This window comes from Anomaloglossus baeobatrachus, unplaced genomic scaffold, assembly GCF_048569485.1.
Source record: "Anomaloglossus baeobatrachus isolate aAnoBae1 unplaced genomic scaffold, aAnoBae1.hap1 Scaffold_2465, whole genome shotgun sequence".
Lineage (NCBI taxonomy): Eukaryota > Metazoa > Chordata > Amphibia > Anura > Aromobatidae > Anomaloglossus > Anomaloglossus baeobatrachus.
The window spans coordinates 54699-71183 of record NW_027442073.1 but is presented as its reverse complement, the minus strand read 5'-3'; the positions used below and the strand labels follow the sequence as shown (position 1 = coordinate 71183).

The 16485-nt window shown below is 46.3% G+C and overlaps 1 pseudogene; it reads left to right on the top strand.

Annotated features, from left to right (window-relative positions):
* Nucleotides 1–1033: 1033 nt before the first annotated feature.
* Nucleotides 1034–1240, top strand: LOC142262549 (U2 spliceosomal RNA; annotated as a pseudogene).
* The last annotated feature ends 15245 nt before the right edge of the window (nucleotides 1241–16485 follow it).

The window sequence follows — 16485 nt, the reverse complement described above, 5'->3', positions numbered from 1 at the left end:
AATGAATAAAACTATGATGTAAATAGCATATAGATACCCCACAAATGCAGATAAAAGTAGGTTATGGGAAAAGGGGGAAGAGAGAAACAGGAAAATAGTGGAATAAAGTATACCTTCCAGGTGGGAGAGGAAATGGCAGCACAGCCAGTGGAGGTGAAGCAAGGGGAGCCTGCAACTAAAGAGTTGAGAGCGTTATCACATGGTGACTGAGCCTGATTGTAACGGGAGCATAGAGGTGCCGATCCTGTCTTACCTGCGTTGGTGTAGAAGTGGGTGTCCTGTGGTGGAGTCAGCTGTGTGCAGTGGTGGCCGTGGGTTCTTTTATGTGCGACCGTAGTAATAGCTGCGCCCACTTCCTGTATGGGAGTGGAATGCAGTGAGGCTAATGGAACGCACGCCTGCGCATTTGTGTTTAACGTCGCGCATGTGCAGAACGGAGAAAAGGCTGCGCTCACTTCCTAATGAAAGGGAGTGAGACGCAGCTGGGAAGGGAAGGGAAAAGATTAGGGTTTGGGGATGATGAAAGGGCTTTCTACGGGCAAGGATGGCAAAGGGTGGCAGTGACGGAAAGTCAGGCAGCCTGTCCTGTCCTGTCCTGTCCGTCCGTCTTTTTGTATCATGAATTGGAAAGACTGCAAGGGGGAGGGGAGGTGCTTGGAGGAGGAGGAGTTATTCAGATTAATTGCAGTGGGCGGCGGCTGCAAAAAGCATCATTCTTCTTGTTTTTGCTCTGCAAAACAGCCTTTTCAAGGGTTGGCTTGGGTGACAAAATGTCTTCTGTAGGCGTGGGTTTGTCTCCCTCTCCCTAAGATGTGTCCGGTATAGGCCAGGGTGCCACTCAAGGCCGTAACCAATTCGGGTTATAGCTTCTCGGCCTTTTGGCTAAGATCAAGTGTAGTTTCGGAGGACGCTACCTTGGTCGGTACTGGAAGGTGCCTGGGATTGCACGTCTGCCGGCCTTGAGGAAGTGTGTGCGCCTTCTGGTGACACATAGCCCTCTTGTGCCTGGACGGTTCCCAGGCAACGGGAGGCGATCACCTTTGTTATTTTGAAGTCCTACTGATAAACAGAAAAAAAAAAAAATTAAATCTGTTCTTATCAGTTTAATATCTGATACGTCCCCTCTCTGGGGACCATATATTAAATGGATTTTTAGAACAAGGAGATGGAAAAAATCTTGCTCTGTCCACTCCACGCATTGACCTGGTATTGCAGTACCTCCAGGACCGGTGCACCCCTTCTTAACCCAGTTTCCAAAAGCAGAACTCAATTCACCTGATTCAAATGAGCCCCATTAGTGAATTGAAAGAAAGCAAAAACTTTATATGCACCTCAATTTGGCCAATTCACTTTTCACACTTTCACCCTTTTTTTTATCTTTCACACCTTTTACTTGCTTTATTGATGCAAAAGCTGTGCCAAATAGCAAACTCATCTCCACTCAACTTGACCAACTCTGCTATGTCCCGTGCAGTATCTTATTCTCAGTCTTATCTAGATCATTTGCAATTGAATAGAATAGATCCCTTTTGGACACATTGGATTCAGCTGCTGCAGTGACTGCAGGTGTTAGAAGATGCAGACTTGGCATCAGGTGCTGTCTATCAGATTCCACTCCAATTAAAGCTTCCATTGTTTTTCGGTGTTTTCTTTGAGCAATGATGATGTCTTTAGTGATCTGTTGGCTCCCTCTCCTGGAGGAAGAGTTTGCTTGCTCTTGGACTTTCAAAAAGAGAGGTCATGATAGACATTTAGCTTCTGAGCCCAATTGGGGACAGTCATGGGTGATGAATGTTTTGCAACCTGCTGCGAAGCCTGATACCGCAATATAAGGAACGTCAAATACTAAGAATGGGCGGCCTATGAAAGAATTAGTACTTTCATTAAGCATACTTAAACGGCTAATTGGGAATAGACAAACTGTAAAAAGCCCTCTGAGAAAGCCCCTCTCTAACCTTTGTTAGTAAGCTTTTCTGTAGTCTGCCTGTTGATGTATTTTCCGTTTGAACAGTGCACAACATGAAGTGACGGAACACTGGCTTGTCACAATGTCCCCCGCTGACATCACGATAGCGCTGCTGCCTAGAAAGCCAGCTGCGCAGCAGAAGTTGCTCTTTGGGTGGGATGGTGGGCTAATGTATCTATTCCTGCTTGGTGTGAGTTTGACATGATCTAGAGCAACGAGTTCCAGCGGCTAGCGGTTGATTATTGGCTGTAATGGGGCTTTCTGGCTGGTGCCAGCCTTTCTTCTTAGCACACAGGAACCACAATCCCTACACCATGCTTCGATGGATTCTCTCATCCCAGCCCAGTAAAACTACATATTTCACACAGTTATAAGCAGCCCATGGGCATTCACCTGGATTAAAACCCATAACAGCTCATAGACCAAACAATCAATCTACCACTGGACCAAAGACAGGAAGCTAAATCCACTGCCTGCGGTAACTAACTTAATCCTATAGTCTACTCACACAACAAACCCAAGAGAAAGGAAAAAAACATGGCTTCGATTATCCATCCAATGAAAACGCATAACCATTGTGAGCCATTGGACAATGCAATTGCACACATGGTGACATGGTGCACGGCCCAATGAATCAAGTCTGTACTTCATATTCACGGTTTAAGCCCTTGGGTTCTAATGTGTCCAGAGTACATATCCAGAAAGATTCCCTTTCTTTGTGCTAAGCACAAGTCAACAATACGTTGTAAGCAGATTCTATTACCAGTCCCACACCATTTTGTGACGCATAATCGCACAGTGGCCCAATTAAGATTCCAAGTCATCGAACATGTCCCAGCCATACGCAGAGGAGGCAATAGAATTAGGAAGCTCAAAGAAAGGGAATCTTTCTGGATATATACTCTGGGCACGTTGGAACCCAAGGGCTTAAACCATGAATATGAAGAACCGACTTGATTCATTGGGCCGTGCACATTTTTTCTAACGCCCGGTTCTTTTTCGTGTTCACACTATATATGGCTCCAGTATGTATGGAGTTCCATTCTTCCTTGTTTTTTATTTGTCATGTTTGTCTGATTACCTTGTCTAACAGTTTTTTCTCCCCTTTCTTTACCTTCCAGGTTCCCATAGTCACGTGAAATATCCCTGTTGCACTTGATTACGGCTCACTATTCACTATAGGATGTCTTATATCTAACATCACACTCTCACCCATCAGCACTCTATAGGTTTGTATAAGGTATGCGCTTACACATCCGGTCCTCCATAGGTATTTCCACTTATGTAGCACTATCCCTATGATCACTCATAACTCATACCCTTGTAGTCAATTACAGCCTCCTCTCTCCCCTCTCCCCTTCTCCCTTTCCATCTATAATTTTGCCAGTACAATATTAGTTTACATTAGGCACACACTCACATATTCCTTTCCTTAGTGACTTATTGTAATTCACATTCGCATACAATTCTCTATGCCTGCCCCATTACTACATTCATACCTACTTGACCCTATCCTGATACCCCTTGTCTCACCTTGTTGGTCCCTACACCTGTTATCATCTCCTTTCCTGTGTCTGTCTTGTCACACAACACATTTTAGCATATCCCTTGTGCTCCTTATTACCTGTCCTGCCTATTAGAATTATGTCCATTATGTCCATGCATGGCCCAATGAATCAAGTCTGTACTTCATATTCATGGTTTAAGCCTTTGGGTTCCAATGTGCCCAGAGTATATATCCAGAAAGATTCCCTTTCTTTGAGCTTCCTAATTCTATTGCCTCCTCTACGTATGGCTTGGACATGTTCGATGACTTGGAATCTTAATTGGATCACTGTGTGATTATGCGTCACAAAATGGTGTGGGACTGGTAATAGAATCTGCTTACAATGTATTGTTGACTTGTGTTTAGCTCAAAGAAAGAGAATCTTTCTGGATATGTACTCTGGGCACATTAGAACCCAAGGGCTTAAACCGTGAATATGAAGTAAAGACTTGATTCATTGGGCCGTGCACCATGTCACCATGTGTCCAATTGCATTGTCCAATGGCTCACAATGGTTATGCGTTTTCATTGGATGGATAATCGAAGCCATGTTTTTTTCCTTTCTGTTGGGTTTGTTGTGTGAGTAGCCTATAGGATTAAGTTGGTTACCGCAGGCAGTGGATTTAACTTCCTGTCTTTGGTCCAGTGGTAGATGGATTGTCTGGTCTATGAGCTGTTATTGGTTTGAATGCAGGTGAATGCCCATGGGCTGCTTATGACTGTGTAAAATATGTAGTTTTACTGGGCTGGGATGAGAGAATCCATTGAAGCATGGTGTAGGGATTGTGGTTCCTGTGTGCTAAGAAGAGAGGCTGGCACCAGCCAGAAAGCCCCATTGCAGCCAATAATCACTTAATAACTTTTTCAACTTGTCATCATATGGGAGGCCTTCCATTCCTTGTAGTAGTCTAGTTGCCCACCTTTGAACTGACTCTAACTTCTGAATGTCCTTTTTAAAATGTGGAGCCCAAAACTGGTTCCCATATTCCAGATGTAGCCTTACAAGTGATTTATAGAGGTTGATCATCTTTACTTATCATTTAAAACTTTCAAACTGGTACACTCAACACATAAAGCCCCCCCCTTTTAAAGAGTAGTTTCCCTGTACCTAAGTGGGGGTCTACCTAGGTTGGAGCGAGTGGACCTTCGGGGTCCGGTGTCAGTGGTGACAGGCAGTGGGGCAGAGGGAACAGTCAGTTCCTCCTCCCTGCTATCATGTGGGGCAGGCGGAGGCGTAGGGGAGCTGGGTACAGGTACATCCCTGGGCACTGGCTCGCGGTTAACCGTTTCCATCATTTCTTCATCCACGGGTTGTGGGAACAGTATCACTGGAAGGATCACCGCACCGTTCTGTGTAGGCCAGTCTGCTGGAAAATCACCCATCATGGTGTGGATTACCTCTTTTTCCTTCTCCACTGGACTGGGAACTGGAGCCTCATCCGCTACTCTCAATGCTGGTGGGCACTTCTTCAGGTGGTCTCGGGAAACCGTGGCCAAAGTCCCCCCCTGGTCACGGCTGATCTGGTAGGCCTTCCCATTCTCCCATCCTGTGGGCTGGACTACATACGGGGTTTTTTCCCATTGATCATCCAGCTTGTGGGCCCTTCTTTTCCGCTTCAGCACTACATCCCCAGGTTGGAAGGAACCGGCAGGCGCCTTCTTGTTGAAGCACTGCTCCTGTTGTCCCCGACTCCGGCACAAGTTCTTTTCAACATACTCCTGGACCTGTCGGTACTGTGTCCTCCGCCGAGTGTCCCATTCAGCTGTCGACAGGAGTGCTTCTGAAGCTTCCAAGCCCATTTCCAGATCCACTGGTAGCCGGCCGGGACGAGCTCTCATCAGGTATGCTGGAGTGCATTTCGTAGAGCTGGAAGGGATGTTGTTGTACATATCGACCAGGTCAGGTAGCTTCTCCAGCCACAGGTTCCGCTCTTCCAGTGGTAACGTCTTGAGGAGGCCCAGGACCAAGTGGTTCATCTTTTCACAAATGCCATTGGTTTGGGCGTGGTAAGGCGTGGTCCGGATTTTCTTGCAGCCGTACAACTGGCAGAATTCCTGGAATACCTCTGCTTCAAAGGCCGGACCCTGGTCGGTAAGCACCCTCTCCGGGTACCAATGCGGTCAACAGAAATAAGCCTGGAAAGCCTTAGCAGCGGTGCGGCCGGTTAAGTCCTTAACTGGGACAACCACCAGGAACCTCGAGTAGTGGTCTACGATGGTCAGAGCGTAGGTGTACCCACTTCGGCTGGGGGTGAGCTTTACATGGTCAAGGGCAACCAGCTCCAGCGGTTGGTGTGTAATGATCGGGTGTAGGGGTGCCTTCTGGCTGGCCTCGTCCTTCCTTCTCAATGCGCAAGGGCCACATTCTCGGCACCAGGCCTCCACAGATTCCCGCATTCCACTCCAATAGAACCGCTCTCTTAACAACATCTCTAGCTTCTTCCACCCGAAGTGCACTGCACCATCATGGTATGCTTGCAGGACGGTGGGCACTTTAGCCTGGGGAATCACCAGCTGGCGGATCTTCTCGTGAGTCTTTGGATTAATCAGCTCGCGATACAACTTCCCCTGGTGTAGGTATAGCCGGGTCCGTTCTTGCCACAGACGTTGGGCTTCGGCAGGGGCAGCAGGGTCTATCCCAGCAGAACCCTGTTCCACTAGAGTCTTGACCAGGCGGACAGCAGGTGCCTGGTCCTGAGCTTCCTGCCAGTCCTGTCAGGGCAGCGGATCCAGGTTCACCCGTTGTTGGTAGACGTGCACCTTCTCAGTGAATGGCCGGTGAAATGCAGGCAACTCGATCTCTTCGAGGTCATCATCCTCTGGCCCCTCTTCCGACAGGTGGGGCATCCGGGAGAGTGCATTGGCATTGACGTTGGTACGGCCGGCCCGGTACTTGATGGTGAAATCGTAGTTGGCTAACCTGGTCACCCACCGCTGCTCCAACGCGCCCAGCTTGGCCGTATCTAGATGGGTCAGCAGGTTATTGTCTGTGTACGCGGTGAACTTGGCTGCTGCCAGGTAATGGCGGAAACGCTCGGTGATAGCCCACACCAGTGCCAAGAGCTCAAGCTTGAAGGAGATGTAGTTCTCAGGGTTCCTCTCAGTCGGTCGGAGTTTTCGGCTAGCATAAGCTATTACCTTTTCCCTTCTGTCTTGGACCTGGGATAGAACAGCCCCCAAGCCCACATTGCTGGCGTCGGTGTAGAGGATGAATGGGCGGCTGTAGTCAGGGTACGCTAGGATTTCCTCTCCGGTCAGGGCTGTTCTCAGCTGGCGGAAGGATTCCTCATGCTTTTCTTCCCACACCAATGGGGCTACTAGGGATCTACCACCCTTGGTCTGTCCTACGAGGAGGTCTTGCATGGGGGCAGCCATCTTTGTGTACCCCTTAATGAAGCGACGGTAATATCCCACCAGGCCCAGAAACTGCCTCACTTCCCTCACTGTGGTCGGTCTCGGCCAGTCTTGGATGGCGGTGATCTTCTCGGGGTTGGGGGCGACACCTTCCGCACCAACCACATGTCCTAGGTACTGCACTCTGGGTTTCAGCAGATGACACTTTGAGGGCTTCAACTTCATCCCATACTTGGCAAGGGACGCGAACACCTCGGCTAGGTGCTCCAGGTGGGCTTCATACGTCTGTGAGTACACAATCACATCATCCAAGTACAGCAAAACGGTCCCATAGGCAGTCTTCTCTCGGTCTTCCGGTGCCACGGCCACCTGCCAGTACCCGCTGGTGAGGTCAAGGGTGGAGAAGTAGTTAGCGGTTCTCAGCGAGGCCAGGGACTCTTTGATGCGGGGCAGAGGGTAAGCATCCTTATGCGTTATCTGGTTAATCTTCCGGTAATCCACACACATCCGCATGGTGCCATCCTTCTTCTTAACCAGCACCAACGGAGCGGCCCAGGGACTACAGCTGTCCCTAATAACCTCTGCCTCCTTCATGTTCCTCAACATGTCTTTGGCGCATTGGTAGTGCGCAGGGGGAATAGGCCTGTATCTCTCTTTAATAGGGGAGTGTGTACCGGTAGGGATGTGGTGTTGAACCCCTTTAATCTGCCCAAAATCTAGAGGGTGCTTGCTAAAAACCCGCTCATACTCCTGTACCACCCGGTATACCCCTTCCTTGTGGTGTATGGGGGTATCATCAGTGCCGACATGTAGCTCTCGATACCACTCGCCTAACTCCCCCAGGGATGAGTGGGAACCGGCAGCAGGCGGTGTGACCGGGGGAACGGCTTCATGGATCGTGTGGGGATCTAGAGTGAACAATTTGGCAAGGGTAGCGTACCGGGTGGTGCATGAATGCACACATATTGGTTTTATAATCTTATTGTATTACTTTATATTCTTATTTCACTTGTGCATATCTCCACCATAATCCTGGCTAAGAAATATAGCTTTTTTTGGGGTACACAGGTAGTAAGGTCTTCTTTCTATTTCTTTAGGGGTGATATAGCCTGGTGGAACTCTAGACCTCTAACATTATATATGCACCCTTTTTCTTTATGGTTCTTGGACACCTTATAACATTCTTCCATACATATATATCTTTCTCATAAATTATAAATAATTAGGCATTTTTATATATTTTATTTACATTTTCATAAATAACTTTTTACAAAGCATGGGGGACATTCTCACATACATATAATTTTCATGTACGCATTCTGAAAATTTACGCATAAACCGTACACACTCCTTTTTGTAACAATTTCTATAACTCATTCGCTGAACTCTCATCCCGGATATTCATTCTTACACCGAATTTCCTGTTATAACACAACATTCATGATTTTTATTCAATTTATTTTTATTTTTTAGGTTTATTAGTAGTGATGAGCGAGTACTAAAAAGCTCGGGTGCTCGAAGCTCGGGCCGAGCCTCCCAAGATACTCGTGTACTCGGCCCGAGCACCGAGCCCAATGTTATCCTATGGGAGACCCGAGTATTTTTGTGAAATGACCACCGGCAGCATGTAGAAACCCTAAAAATGGCACAAAAGTCTCCGAAGAGTGCTCAAATGACATGGCAACAGCATGGGGAAGACCCCTTGAAGCATTTATCACTCAAAAGTCACAGCTGTGAATAATTTTGTCCACGTTTTACGCCATTTTTACGGACTCACCAGAAAACCTTCCAAAATGACACCAAAATGATTTTTCATAGCGGAAATGTTAAGGGCACATACCCAATAGTGAGATAGAGCTAATGTATGTTACTTTTTGAGATCAATACATGAAAGATTTTACGTAAAACATTGTGTGGCACTCCGATGTCCCTGAGAAGAGACGTGCATAAAGGCCTCTGAGTCTAATGTGCCCATTTTGAGGAACTGAGTCTTTGTAGTATTTTCCTTTGCCAGGGCAGTCCAAAATTGTGAGGTTCACCAATGCCCCTGCATACAGACGTGCATGATGGCCTGTAAACCTGAAGTGCCCATTGTAAGGAAGTGGGTCTATTGTAGTATAGCCCTTAGGCAGGGCAGCCAAAAATTGGGAGGCTCCACGTTGTCCCTGGATAGAGACGTGCATGAGGGCCTCAAAACATTAAGTGTCCAGTGTCAGGAAGTGGGTGTATTATAGTATAGCCCTTAGGCAGGGCAGCCAAAAATTGGGAGGCTCCACGTTGTCCCTGGATAGAGACGTGCATGAGGGCCTGTAAACCTGAAGTGCCCATTGGAAGGAAGTGGGTCTTTTGTAGTATAGCCCTTTGGCAGGGCAGCCAAAAATTGGGAGGCTCCACGTTGTCCCTGGATAGAGACGTGCATGAGGGCCTGTAAACCTGAAGTGCCCATTGGAAGGAAGTGGGTCTTTTGTAGTATAGCCCTTTGGCAGGGCAGCCAAAAATTGGGAGGCTCCACGTTGTCCCTGGATAGAGACATGCATGAGGGCCTCAAAACATTAAGTGTCCATTGTCAGGAAGTGGGTGTATTATAGTATAGCCCTTAGGCAGGGCAGCCAAAAATTGGGAGGCTCCACGTTGTCCCTGGATAGAGACGTGCATGAGGGCCTGTAAACCTGAAGTGCCCATTGGAAGGAAGTGGGTCTTTTGTAGTATAGCCCTTTGGCAGGGCAGCCAAAAATTGGGAGGCTCCACGTTGTCCCTGGATAGAGACGTGCATGAGGGCCTCAAAACATTAAGTGTCCATTGTCAGGAAGTGGGTGTATTATAGTATAGCCCTTTGGCAGGGCAGCCAAAAATTGGGAGGCTCCACGTTGTCCCTGGATAGAGACGTGCATGAGGGCCTCAAAACATTAAGTGTCCATTGTCAGGAAGTGGGTGTATTATAGTATAGCCCTTAGGCAGGGCAGCCAAAAATTGGGAGGCTCCACGTTGTCCCTGGATAGAGACGTGCATGAGGGCCTCAAAACATTAAGTGTCCATTGTCAGGAAGTGGGTCTTTTGTAGTATAGCCCTTTGGCAGGGCAGCCAAAAATTGGGAGGCTCCACGTTGTCCCTGGATAGAGACGTGCATGAGGGCCTCAAAACATTAAGTGTCCATTGTCAGGAAGTGGGTGTATTATAGTATAGCCCTTAGGCAGGGCAGCCAAAAATTGGGAGGCTCCACGTTGTCCCTGGATAGAGACGTGCATGAGGGCCTCAAAACATTAAGTGTCCATTGTCAGGAAGTGGGTCTTTTGTAGTATAGCCCTTTGGCAGGGCAGCCAAAAATTGGGAGGCTCCACGTTGTCCCTGGATAGAGACGTGCATGAGGGCCTCAAAACATTAAGTGTCCATTGTCAGGAAGTGGGTGTATTATAGTATAGCCCTTTGGCAGGGCAGCCAAAAATTGGGAGGCTCCACGTTGTCCCTGCATAGAGACGTGCATGAGGGCCTCAAAACATTGTTCCCATTGCAAAGGAGCGGGTCTCCTGTCGTTGTAATGTCCATTCTGCAAAGAATGGGCGAAAAAATTTACCACTGGGGGTATACCTGAAACAAAGGCCTAACTCTTGTAACGGTCATCATGGTGGCGCATGAGGAGAAGGAGGAGCAGTCCAGCGATTATCCAAAGTCCAGAAGTGTGTACCCATGGGTGACTGGAGGTACATGGCAAATTCCCGTTACAAACTTTAAATTCCGCTCTCATTTGCTGGTGGTGTGGTGAAGTCTGGCCCAATCCAACCCTTGTTCATCTTGATCAGAGTCAGCCTGTCAGCATTTTCAGTTGACAGGCGGGTGCGTTTATCTGTAATGATTCCACCTGCGGCACTAAAAACATGCTCTGACAAAACGCTAGCGGCAGGGCAGGCCAGGACTTCCAAGGCGTAGAGAGCCAATTCATGCCACGTGTCCACCTTGGATACCCAATAATTGTAAGGCACAGAGGAATGTCGGAGTACAGTTGTTCGATCTGCAAGGTACTCCTTGAGCATCTGGGCAAACTTAGGATTTCTTGTGGCACTACCCCGCACCTCAGGGGCTGTGGTACGTGAGGGGCTGAGAAAACTGTCCCACATCTTAAAGACTGTTCCCCTACCTCTGGCGGATTGGACTTGTGCCTCTCTCGGCTGTACGCCTTGGTTGTCCACTGATTCCTGACCTATGCCGCTAGCGTTTTGTGAGGGGAATGCTTTGCCTACTTCCGTGACTATGGCCTTCCGGAACTGCTGCATTTTGGTTGACCTCTCCGCCTCGGGAATAAGAGACATAAAGTTCTCCTTGTAGCGTGGGTCTAACAGTGTTACCAACCAGTAATGATTGTCGGCCAAGATGTTCTTAACGCGAGGGTCACGAGACAGGCAGCTTACCATAAAGTCAGCCATGTGCGCCAGACTCTTAACAGCCAGGACTTCAGTAGCCTGACCAACACGTTGACTGAACATGCTGTCCTCCTCCTCCTCCTCCTCCTCCTCCTCATCTACCCTGTCCTCTGGCCAGCCACGCTGAACCGAGGATATGACTGGTGTGCATGTCATATCCTCAATTTGGCCGGAGATTTGCTCCATGTCTTCATCCTCCTCCTCGTCATAGTCCTCCACTGCACGTTGTGATGAGACGAGGCTGGGCTGTGTGTTATCACCCACACCCACTACTGTTTCTTGCTGCAACTCATCGCGCTCCGCCTGCAATGCATCATGTTTGGTTTTGAGCAGAGACCGTTTTAGAAGGCAGAGTAGCGGTATGGTGACGCTAATAATGGCGTCATCTTATACCTTTATGATGTTATTGTTTATTCTAAAGCAAACAAGATTTTAGGGTGTATAAAAAGGGAGATTAGATCCGGTGATCCCAACGTATTGTTAACCCTCTATAAATCACTTGTAAGGCCACATCTGGAATATGGGGTAAAGTCCTGAGCAGGTTGATAACCATTGGTTTGAGCATGGTAGGGTGTAGTGCGCATCTTCCTGCATCCGCCATAACCTTCCCTTAGGATATACTGTGCCCTTATCAGATTGGTTGTACAAGGTTGCTTCTCTTATTGGATGGATTTCAAGCTGCATGGATAATGTTCATTTAAATGATGTGGATAGAAAGACTGAAGATATCTACATGTAGTCTGAAATCCATCATGAATCAATACTATTTTACACAGTCATAAGCAGCCCATGGGCATTCACCTGCATTCAAACCAATAACAGCTCATAGACCAGACAATCCATCTACCACTGGACCAAAGACAGGAAGTTAAATCCACTGCCTGCGGTAACCAACTTAATCCTATAGGCTACTCACACAACAAACCCAACAGAAAGGAAAAAAACATGGCTTCGATTATCCATCCAATGAAAACGCATAACCATTGTGAGCCATTGGACAATGCAATTGGACACTTGGTGACATGGTGCACGGCCCAATGAATCAAGTCTTTACTTCATATTCACGGTTTAAGCCCTTGGGTTCTAATGTGCCCAGAGTACATATCCAGAAAGATTCTCTTTCTTTGAGCTAAACACAAGTCAACAATACATTGTAAGCAGATTCTATTACCAGTCCCACACCATTTTGTGACGCATAATCACACAGTGATCCAATTAACATTCCAAGTCATCGAACATGTCCAAGCCATACGCAGAGGAGGCAATAGAATTAGGAAGCTCAAAGAAAGGGAATCTTTCTGGATATATACTCTGGGCACATTGGAACCCAAAGGCTTAAACCATGAATATGAAGTACAGACTTGATTCATTGGGCCATGCATGGACATAATGGACATAATTCTAATAGGCAGGACAGGTAATAAGGAGCACAAGTTATATGCTAAAATGTGTTGTGTGACAAGACAGACACAGGAAAGGACATGATAACAGGTGTAGGGACCAACAAGGTGAGACAAGGGGTATCAGGATAGGGTCAAGTAGGTATGAATGTAGTAATGGGGCAGGCATAGAGAATTGTATGTGAATGTGAATTACAATAAATCACTAAGGAAAGGAATATGTGAGTGTGTGCCTAATGTAATCTAATATTGTACTGGCAAAATTATAGATGGAAAGGGAGAAGGGGAGGGGGGGAGAGAGGAGGCTGTAATTGACTACAAGGGTATGAGTTATGAGTGATCATAGGGATAGTGTTACATAAGTGGAAATACCTATGGAGGACCGGATGTGTAAGCGCATACCTTATACAAACCTATAGAGTGCTGATGGGTGAGAGTGTGATGTTAGATATAAGACATCCTATAGTGAATAGTGAGCCGTAATCAAGTGCAACAGGGATATTTCACGTGACTATGGGAACCTGGAAGGTAAAGAAAGGGGAGAAAAAACTGTTAGACAAGGTAATCAGACATAATGTAACCAGTTGATCAGACATGATCACCTGGTTTGAGACCCCCTGCCTTACACTATATAGATATCATGTTCATTCCCCATCTATCTTGCTCAGGAGAGCATCTCCCTCCCCCGGCACCAAGAGCAGCTCATACTGAATTGTTACATTGACTAGTAACACTGCACACAGAAATGCACCTTAATATTCCACTGTTAACCCTTTCCTCCCAGCAGTAACACACAACTCCTCACCTTGATATCATGGTGATTTATGGTCAGAATGACTTCAATGCGATCAGTGATTTCTATTCTAGCTCTGCTCACATAGATTTTATATCCACACTCAACTATAGGCCGTTCTTCATATTTTGGGGGCTTTTAGTCAGATATACTAGTTTGTGCCTGTATAGTATTGGTGTAGATGGGAGTGTAGGGCATGGGTTACATGGCACTGTGGTGGAATACTGATGGGAGGTATTGGTGCTGTGTTTGATGCTTCTACTGGGTATTTTCCTACAAATACTGGAACAGCTCACTGCTTAGAATGATCCTTCCCAGCTCTATAATATATTATATATACCCCACAATGCAGGCTCACACACACATTTGTCTCAAGTGTGTTGTAGGGACACAGATACAGTCTTGGTCATGTGACTAAAGGCTACTTTACACACTGCGATATCGGTCCCGATATCGCTAGTGTGGGTACCCGCCCCCATCTGTTGCGCGACACGGGCAAATCGCTGCCCATGCCGCACAACACCGACCAGACCCGTCACACATACTTACCTGCCCGGCGACGTCGCTGTGTCCGGCGAACCGCCTCCTTTCTAAGGGGGCGGTCCGTGCGGCGTCACAGCGACGTCACTGAGCGACCGCCCAATAGCAGCGGAGGGGCGGAGATGAGTGGCCGGAACATCCCGCCCACCTCCTTCCTTCCTCATAGCGGCTGGGAGGCAGGTAAGGAGAGGTTCCTCGTTTCTGCGGTGTCACACGGAGCGATGTGTGCTACCGCAGGAGCGACGAACTACATCGTTACTGCTGCAGTAACGATAATCGAGAATGGAGACCCATGTCACCGATGAGCGATTTTGCACGTTTTTGCAACGATGCAAAATCGCTCATCGGTATCACACGCAGCAACATCGCTAATGCGGCCGGATGTGCGTCACAAATTCCGTGACCCCAACGACTCCGCATTAGCGATGTCGCAGCGTGTAAAGCCCCCTTTAGTGGGAGTGGTGTACAGGGTCTTAGCAGTAAAGAGTATTCCATATTTCTGCCAGATACCCACAGAGATATTGAAATCTGAAAAAAGAGACTTCTGCTCATTGAAGGTAAGAACTGCTCACATAGCGTTCAACTCCACAGCAAACGAGTGCTCTAGCACTGGCATCTCAGCAGGGATATTCCCCTACTACACATGTGTGTCTAGGTCACTGTGACAGTTTACAGGACATAACTCAGGGCACCTAGACAGAAGGCAGAGGGACTACTTTCTATTTCTGGTGTAGAGCTTAGTACAATATATATATATTTATACTATTACATGGGACACATGTACCTTGTATTACCATTATTCGCTGTATATGAACCCCTTTTCTCCGGGCATTATTTGTCTATAGCATTTTTCACGAACCTGAGGCAACTGAGAACCCTTCAGTGAAGGAATTCCACTAACCCTCACAATACCTACCAGGGGCCTCCCTGCAGTAACTCAGGTAGTTGTACCCATTCTCTTTCCGCATTCTATGTGTTCTTCTTCTTTCTTCTTTTTTTTCTTTTTTCTTCTTTTTATTTCTATCATGTAGTTCAGGGGTTTATAGATATATGTCCTGCATCTCATATTTCCTTTAGTGGTGCTTCTTACCCATTCTCATATCATTTACCCTAGTATTTCATGATCCTGAGGCGACTGAGAACCCTTTAATAAAGGAATCCTTTTTCACCTGAATTGTCAAGTGATACTTACCAGTGACTATCACGTAATGTTACAGGTAGTTCCATTTTCTTCCTCTTCTTTCTCTCCTTTCTTCTTTGTCACACGGTCCATTGTGTTATAGCCCACGTGTCATGATAACACTTGTACCATCTTTTCATTTAGATTCCACCTACAATTATTTACCGATTCCAGTTCTGGAATAGGCTTTCATCATCTACTCACTAGAATTCTCAAGTTCATAAGGTACTGAGACATATACATGTTCACACCATTATAAAGAACAAAGTATAAACATTGAGGTTTTTCTCACACCCATGTTCCTGTGTTCTTTGATATGATATGTGTTCATTTCCTTCACTATATAGGATTGCAAGTTTTCCATTTGTACCTTAATGGCAATGACGCTATACAATTGAACACATATCATCCTGTTATCCATATAGGTGTGTATTTACCTGCTTGACTATTTTTGGTTGTTTGATCCAGAATGTTTCTCCAGATAGGTCATGTGGAAATTTTCTTTCCTCAGTACAAATGTTTTCACTATGGCTTTGGAAAATTTTTTTGTATGTGCATCATGGTCATTTGACCCATTGTACTCTCAAGTAGCAATATATTGTACTGTTATGTTGTACTATGTACTAATTACGTGTTTATATGGTTTTGTAACCCTTTATGATCTTAGATAACTTTATCCTTGATAAAGACCTAAAAACAAGCTCGAAACGTTGGATGAATTATCCTTTTGCACAAATAAAGAATTTTCAGCATTCTAAGAGTTCTTTTCTTACGTTATTGATCACTATAGTGTGCCAGAGCTATTTCTATTGAATTGACTCTTATTTTTTCTGAGCACCTGCTATATACACAGTGAGCCAGACATATTCAATTTTCATTCAGAAGGCAGAGGGAAGCCTTAGCAGCTGAGCCTATATCTTGGCTTGTGAGCATTAGAACAGGCCGGCGATTACAGGGTAACATGAAAAATGTCCAGCTTGCATTATGACTAGAACATGACAATATCCTTTTAAGTACTAACCTATGATGCGTTCCTAAGCAGTTGATGTTATATGTTCTACATTTCATTTTCTGCATACTTTCCAAGTAGTAGAATTTGCTTTGATATAGGCAACTGGATTTTCACAATGAAAAGGCAAAGGATAACGCCCGAAAAAGACGCCATACATTATGTCAGTGCCATCACTGACAAACCTGGATTGACCATGAAATACATCAATCCCCTTAAAGGTGAGTTAAAACAAGTTTTAACTAAATTGCCTTAATATTGTCATGCATTAGAATGACTGTC